Below are 9,120 nucleotides of genomic sequence, written 5' to 3'. Positions count from 1 at the left end.
AAATAATTTATGCAGCTGAACTGTCTTAGTATTTTCTGCTTTTTTTTTTTTTTTTTTGCTGTATTTTTTGTTGTGTCTTTTTAGTTGCTTGTTTTGTGGTGTCCAGAGTTAAAGCTACAATATGCAAGATTTTTTTTGCCACTAGAGGGCGCTACATCCAAACAACAACAACGGCGTAGCTTGATGACGATGTGAAGGAGCGTGGAATGATGGGAACTGTCGTTTTAAACTCCACCGTGGATGTAAATCAGTCAGACGGGAATCGAAAAATCATGTTCATGGATGAGGCTAAGTTCTATTTTTATAATGACATGCTTTTTGTGGCGAGGGGGGCGTGGTTCAGCGCGGTCTGTAATGGGAGAGAGAAGAGACGAGCGGGACGCAAGTAGGTCAAGCACAAATGACGAACATCCGCGTGGAGAGACCGCTTATGAGCCGCGCGCTGGAACGAGAGAGAGACTGAAGAGAAAATTGGACGCAGAGAAAGAAAACCGGTGGATCCGAACTCTCATTTTTGAACTCTTTTGTGCCGTCGCGGTTGCCACGGTGAATGCGCGTTGGGCACGACTTTTGTTTGTTTTGCTTTATTTTAATAAAGTACGAGTCCCAGTCACGCGACCCCTGTCTTCTTCCTTCCTGACTCTTCAACCTCATAACACTTTTATTTCATTAAAATGAATTAACCGCAAGAAAAAGTAAGGTTAAAAACTAAATCGGTTATCATAGATGTTACTGTATGTCGAATTCATTGTTGTGATAACGCGGCGCAGTTTTACGTGTTCTAAACAATTGTTGTAAAAGTACATTCGAACATACCCACATCATTTGCCAAAATACTGATTAATCTTTATGTATAACATATGCTATATTTATTTACATGGCCATAAACACCAGACGTGATAAACAATGCCAATAAACTAAACACAAATCTAAAGCAATAATACTTCCCTTACATAAACATAACTATTACCGAATGCTACATGTGGAAAATATAAAATTAAGCATGCTTTGTCGACAGAACCAGCTGCAATCGGTAAAAAGAATAATTGTGTTCCATAACGACTGCAAGAAACAAGCTAACGTTTGTTGCTTGATAGACGCTACAACTACAACTTCCGCATTTGTCCAGGACTCCACGCAGTACGAGCGGAAACCGAGGGTAACGCGGATATGACGCCACTGACTGGCGACTCCCAGCTCCCCCCTGCTCTAACGCCCCGTTTCCTTGGTTAAAATCGCAATTTTCTCACGATCTAAAAATAGTTGGAAACATTTGGGATATTGTAAGTAATCAACTTAAAATATATAACACTGGCCTTGAGATTATGGGATATTTTAATGCAAAATTCTTGCATATTGCACCTTTAATCTGTTTATCTGAATATTTTGTTGATTACCATCATTGTTGATTTCATATGCTGATTGTTGATTTGTGTGTATCTAAATTACAGTTTTTATTTATTTGGTGCACAATGTGTTTAAAAATCCTTCAGATTATCGGATGGCCACAACACTGTTGGATCTCATGACGTACGATCACAGTGAAAAATGTAAGGCTATAAACGACACAACACATTTTTATTACATGATTAAACTCGGTATGAGATCAGTGAATCAGGCTGCTTTTATGATGATGATGATGATGATGATGTCACCATCAATAAATAAGACACATCACCTGATTTTGTCTTCCTTTGCAACAAATAACATGTTTTTTTTTACACTGTTACAAAGGTCACGCGAAAACTCAAGTTGTGTCCCAAATGACGTATTATACAAAGTCCTTATGCACTATGTACTCAACCATGTAGTGTATGAATTGTATAAGGTTATTTTAAAGCTGCCACAGTTGAGTGCATGAAGTGCCCAATGCTCCAGTTAGGTTTTTCAATTAAGTGCATCCTCCAGTTATGCACTTTTTCTTTTTGGAATTCTCCATGTGAACACACTACTCACACAAACTACAAAACAGGGTAACACTTTAGAATACTGTTCATACACAGGAACAAATGGGTAACATACCAGTAACCTTCTGGTAACTACAATTAACTAACAAGAAACTCTGATTAATGAATTAGTAAGTAATAGCGCTCAGTTGAATGTGTTAGTTCACTATTAGCTAATCAATAACTACTATGTGTTCTTACCTCCCAGAGAACTACTAACAACTACAGAGAATGAATATTGTATCATTAATTCTAAAGTGAAGGTCATGGTAACCCACTAGTAATGACTCAAGTGTTAACTTACTACATCCTTCTAAAGGAATTACTAATTATTTGGATCAGTATTATAAAGTGAAAACATGATAACTCACTAGTAATTCTAAGTCATTGTAAGTCACTTTAGAATGAATTATACATTACGCATTATTCACATTAATTATGAACCTGTATATAGTCTATATCTTAGTAGTTCTCTGGGAGGTATGAAAAAAAGTTACTGATTAGCTAATAATGAGCTACCTCATTCAGCTGAGCGCTATTATTTACTCATTTGTTAATCAGGATTTCTTGTTAGTTAATAGTAGTTACTATAATGTCAATAGTGTGTTGCTCATTGTTCCTGTGTTCGTCTTTTTTTTCTGTTCTTGTTGCTCTTTCCTGCAGTGATTCTTCTTGTTAACTCCAAGACTGTTAAATGATAAAGGGGTAAGAAACATAAGGCAAAACTGAGTGAAGAGAATTGAAACCAAAAAATAATAATAATTACATATGATTAATAGTGATAGTAGTACCTCAGGAACATCAGATGGAGTGGGATCATAAAGAATATATTTAAGAGCCGACGTATATTAAAAGAACAATTGTCTATTCTTGATATATCCAGTTTGATCACTATAGACCAGAGGTCTTCAACCCAAGAGTCAAATGTTTTATTCCCACTGGCTTTTGTTAACTTTTGTCTAATAACTTCTGGATTCTGATTGCCGGATGGCGGACATGTTTTTAATAATGATGGCATCTCGGATGGCAATGGCAATTTTGTAGTTATCTTGGAGCAATGTTTTTAGAGACCCTCAATTTGTGCACCCATACCCCCCCCCTCCCCCTCATTCTGTTTAATATAGAATGAAAAATTTGACATAATTCCTAACACGTTATTAATTCAGTGGTTTCATTCCAACTGGGTGAACAGCCTAGAAGGTTTTTTTTTTTTTTTTTTAAGGTGATAAATCAAAATGGTAGACGGCTGTAGGGAAAACCATGACAAGTTTGTTATTGTTGGACTTGACATGTCTTGAGAAATGTAAGGAGACAAGTTTCAGTCAGTCAAAGAACAAATCTTTTTTTATGTATTTACATATTTTCCACTAGGTGGTGCCAGCCACAAACTTCTTAGGCACCTTAATGGCACTGTCCAGATAACACATAAAAACTAAAGCATTTGTAAAATAAAGCATTTTATATAAAAAATAAATACATACATAAAAAGCCCATTTCCCAAAATGACTGTGGTGAAAATTTGGTATTACTCAATTCATTATGTCACAGAGAATCTAAATAGTCAAATTTGGTCAGACAGTTTATACAGTATCTCTTGGTATGCATTGGACTCTGCATGAGCTCTGGGATTTTGTTTCTACATCTGATGTACACATCAGTGCATTTTTGACACATTGCTTAGGCTAGGGTTTAAAATAGAGACTCCAAATTTGCTATTACTCAGACTCTCCTCTATCAATGTGCCAATTTTCATAACTTTTGATCAAATGGTTCTATGGGCTGCCACAGATTCAAGAAAAATTATAATAAGAAGAATATATCGGCAAACAGCAATTTTGGGCCAAAGCATAGCAAATACAGCAAGCACAACAAAAAACACAGGGAACATTCATGAAATCTGACATACATTATGAGAGAGAACATATTTACATCCAAAATGATAATTAGCCTAACTATGATGGAATTAATCCAAACTACAAACTCCAATTCTGTCAATTTACTGACTAGAAAAAAAGAACAAAAAAATAGTGTCTGTCACTGCATGTTTAACTTGCATCAGGGATGACAGATGCCTGTTTTATTTGCATCCAAAATGTAGGTCTTCGTAATGTACATGTCTACTGTAACACAGAGGAGGAGCCTGAGGAGTGTTTGAGTCAGACTGAAATTCACAAACGCTGAGTTACTGTTTTATTCTTCATCATTTAGTTCACTTTCAGAAAATAAACAAAATGTCAAAAAAAACATAGCAGGAAAATATTTTTTCCAATTTCGTCTAAATAAAACAGATCTCTGCTGTGATCAAGTCAAGTCAATTCACCTTCATTAATATAACGCTTTTTCCAATAGAGATTCTTTCAAACCAGCTTTACAGTGATGATAAGAAATGAATGCAACAAAGATTGTTTTGCTGTACAGCAGATCTAGAAGAAAGTCACTGTCCACCTCAAGTAAGTTTTTGATTGATTCAATTCCATTGTAAAACTCATTAGTTATCAACTTAGGGGCCACTTACTCTACACTGTTTAAAACCGAAAACTTTTAATGCGTTCATTTACACAACAGCTGCGTTTTGGTGGCCTGAGAACACAGACTATGAAATAGGTATTTTGAAAATGATACCTTTATCATCTCCATTTAAACTTCAAAAAATGTGAATCTGTGAAAACGGTGACGGCGTGCACATGCGTATTACGTGTTTAGTCTATAGGCATATGTGTTTGAATGCGTATGTGCGCGGCCGCGTAGTCCTTCTTTACAAAGTGACATCGTCAATTACTTGTCTGGCCTGCAGTATACAGCGTTTTTAGTCGTTTCAGTGAATCCATGTGAACAGTTATCATTTTGTTAAAGTTTTCATCTGTATAGAGAAAAAAAAACATTGTCGTAAAAAAAAAAGAAAGACACTTTTGCCGTGTCGATGAGGCCTTCACAGGGGAGAGTCTAGTTGACACAATCTCAGCTGACACTTCAGGGATGCGTTGTGGTCGTGTCTAGGCGCAGGTCCTCCATCTGATCTGGATATGGCCCGGATCCGGCTGACTAAATCATGCGTTGTGGTCGTGTCTAGGCGCAGGTCCTCCATCTGATCTGGATACGGCCTGGATCCGGCTGACTACATCATGCGTTGTGGTCGTGTCCAGGTCCAGGTCCTCCATCTGATCTGGATACGGCCCGGATCCGGCTGACTACATCATGCGTTGTGGTTGTGTCTAGACGCAGGTCCTCCATCTGATCTGGATACGGCCCGGATCCGGCTGACTACATCATGTGTTGTGGTCGTGTCTAGACGCAGGTCCTCCATCTGATCTGGATACGGCCCGAATCCGGCTGACTACATCATGTGTTGTGGTCGTGTCTAGACGCAGGTCCTCCATCTGATCTGGATATGGCCCGGATCCGGCTGACTACATCATGCGTTGTGGTTGTGTCTAGACGCAGGTCCTCCATCTGATCTGGATATGGCCCGGATCCGGCTGACTACATCATGCGTTGTGGTCGTGTCCAGGTCCATGTCCTCCATCTGATCTGGATACGGCCTGGATCCGGCTGACTACATCATGCGTTGTGGTTGTGTCTAGACGCAGGTCCTCCATCTGATCTGGATACGGCCTGGATCCGGCTGACTACATCATGCGTTGTGGTCATGTCTAGGCGCAGGTCCACCATCTGATCTGGATATGGCCCGGATCCGGCTGACTACATCATGTGTTGTGGTCGTGTCTAGACGCAGGTCCTCCATCTGATCTGGATATGGCCCGGATCCGGCTGACTACATCATGTGTTGTGGTCGTGTCTAGACGCAGGTCCTCCATCTAATCTGGATATGGCCCGGATCCGGCTGACTACATCATGCGTTGTGGTCGTGTCTAGGCGCAGGTCCACCATCTGATCTGGATATGGCCCGGATCCGGCTGACTACATCATGCGTTGTGGTTGTGTCTAGACGCAGGTCCTCCATCTAATCTGGATATGGCCCGGATCCGGCTGACTACATCATGTGTTGTGGTCGTGTCTAGACGCAGGTCCTCCATCTAATCTGGATATGGCCCGGATCCGGCTGACTACATCATGCGATGTGTTCGTGTCTAGGCGCAGGTCCACCATCTGATCTGGATATGGCCCGGATCCGGCTGACTACATCATGCGTTGTGGTTGTGTCTAGACGCAGGTCCTCCATCTGATCTGGATATGGCCCGGATCCGGCTGACTACATCATGCGTTGTGGTTGTGTCTAGACGCAGGTCCTCCATCTGATCTGGATATGGCCCGGATCCGGCTGACTACATCATGCGTTGTGGTCGTGTCCAGGTCCAGGTCCTCCATCTGATCTGGATACGGCCCGGATCCGGCTGACTACATCATGCGTTGTGGTTGTGTCTAGACGCAGGTCCTCCATCTGATCTGGATATGGCCCGGATCCGGCTGACTACATCATGCGTTGTGGTCGTGTCCAGGTCCAGGTCCTCCATCTGATCTGGATACGGCCCGGATCCGGCTGACTACATCATGCGTTGTGGTTGTGTCTAGACGCAGGTCCTCCATCTGATCTGGATACGGCCCGGATCCGGCTGACTACATCATGCGTTGTGGTTGTGTCTAGACGCAGGTCCTCCATCTGATCTGGATACGGCCCGGATCCGGCTGACTACATCATGCGTTGTGGTTGTGTCTAGACGCAGGTCCTCCATCTGATCTGGATACGGCCTGGATCCGGCTGACTACATCATGCGTTGTGGTTGTGTCTAGACGCAGGTCCTCCATCTGATCTGGATACGGCCCGGATCCGGCTGACTACATCATGCGTTGTGGTCGTGTCTAGGCGCAGGTCCTCCATCTGATCTGGATATGGCCCGGATCCGGCTGACTACATCATGCGTTGTGGTCGTGTCCAGGTCCATGTCCTCCATCTGATCTGGATACGGCCCGGATCCGGCTGACTACATCATGCGTTGTGGTTGTGTCTAGACGCAGGTCCACCATCTGATCTGGATACGGCCCGGATCCGGCTGACTACATCATGCGATGTGTTCGTGTCTAGGCGCAGGTCCACCATCTGATCCGGATATGGACCGGATCCGGCTGACTACATCATGCGTTGTGGTTGTGTCTAGACGCAGGTCCTCCATCTGATCTGGATACGGCCCGGATCCGGCTGACTACATCATGTGTTGTGGTCGTGTCTAGGTCCAGGTCCTCCATCTGATCTGGATATGGCCCGGATCCGGCTGACTACATCATGCGTTGTGGTCGTGTCCAGGTCCATGTCCTCCATCTGATCTGGATACGGCCTGGATCCGGCTGACTACATCATGCGTTGTGGTTGTGTCTAGACGCAGGTCCTCCATCTGATCTGGATACGGCCCGGATCCGGCTGACTACATCATGCGTTGTGGTCGTGTCTAGGCGCAGGTCCTCCATCTGATCTGGATATGGCCCGGATCCGGCTGACTACATCATGCGTTGTGGTCGTGTCCAGGTCCATGTCCTCCATCTGATCTGGATACGGCCCGGATCCGGCTGACTACATCATGCGTTGTGGTTGTGTCTAGACGCAGGTCCACCATCTGATCTGGATACGGCCCGGATCCGGCTGACTACATCATGCGATGTGTTCGTGTCTAGGCGCAGGTCCACCATCTGATCCGGATATGGACCGGATCCGGCTGACTACATCATGCGTTGTGGTTGTGTCTAGACGCAGGTCCTCCATCTGATCTGGATACGGCCCGGATCCGGCTGACTACATCATGTGTTGTGGTCGTGTCTAGGTCCAGGTCCTCCATCTGATCTGGATACGGCCCGGATCCGGCTGACTACATCATGTGTTGTGGTCGTGTCTAGGTCCATGTCCTCCATCTGATCTGGATACGGCCTGGATCCGGCTGACTACATCATGCGTTGTGGTTGTGTCTAGACGCAGGTCCTCCATCTAATCTGGATACGGCCCGGATCCGGCTGACTACATCATGCGTTGTGGTCATGTCTAGGCCCAGGTCCTCCATCTGATCTGGTTCCGGCCCGGATCCGGCTGACTACATCATGTGTTGTGGTCGTGTCTAGGCGCAGGTCCTCCATCTGATCTGGATACGGCCCGGATCCGGCTGACTACAGCATGTGTTGCGGTCATGTCTAGGTGGCTAATAGACTAAAATTAGCATAGATACTAATCTTCTCACGATGTAACGATTACATCATGTGTTATGTGAAGTGTTCCCGGTTCTGGCTGACCTAATTATTACTGAGGAGAAACTGAGAAGCTGGCAGTAATTTCATCAACAACTCTAGACTTCTAGAGAGGGTTTTCAGTGTAATGTTCATCTCCTTCTCGCTCTGTCTCGTGTAGATGATGCTGTTTTTGGTGGTTCTTCTCTCTGTTGTTCTGCTGAGCAGGTGTAGTCATGAAGAAGAAAACATGGCTGACTGTTCAGACCTTTAAAAAGCAGGCCAGTGGGATTTACTCCATCTCTCCAGCCGGTGACGTTCCTGTCTGGGTTTACTGTCACGTGATTTCAGATGGGAAAGATGAAGACCATTAACAGAGAATGACACAGAAGATTCAGAGGAGAATGGATGACTGTGTGAATTTCTATCGGCCGTAGAAATTTATATAATGAAGATTTGGGAATTCTTGGGGAGAAGATGACTCTCATTATGCTAATGGTGATATTTTGTAGACCTGGAACTGATTAAATCCATCAGCGTGAAGATCAGACCTGTGTCTTAGACCTTTGAAGAAACCTTCCAGTGTTTCTCAGAAACAACCAACAAAACTATCAAATTACTGGTTAAGGGTTTCCTTTCCTCTGTTTAATGTGTAAGAATATTTATGGCTCCTGGTTTGAGTATTCTCATCAATTATTTTCTTTGTTTTTGTTTTGGGTCACTTCTTTAAATTTCCAGTAGAAACGAATCAACAATAAACTTCAACAAACTTCTGCAATGAAAGACATTTTGAGTCGATGTAGATTCTATTGTGTTTATGTCCACAATAGACATCAGCAACACTCAACCGCAACTGCTCATAAACCGATTAACTTTCCCTATAAAAAGCCTTTTGTATGCAAATAGACAATGTCTGCTTTCTCTCTGTTACCTTCACACAGATATCCCCGTTTATTTGAGTTTTACATCTCATTCTGAATCTTCCAGTGGACTTCTGCTGAAAGATAGG

The sequence above is a fragment of the Scardinius erythrophthalmus genome, assembly GCF_964197995.2.
Source record: "Scardinius erythrophthalmus genome assembly, chromosome: 13".
Taxonomy (NCBI): Eukaryota; Metazoa; Chordata; class Actinopteri; order Cypriniformes; family Leuciscidae; genus Scardinius; species Scardinius erythrophthalmus.
Note: the sequence above shows the minus strand (reverse complement) of the source record.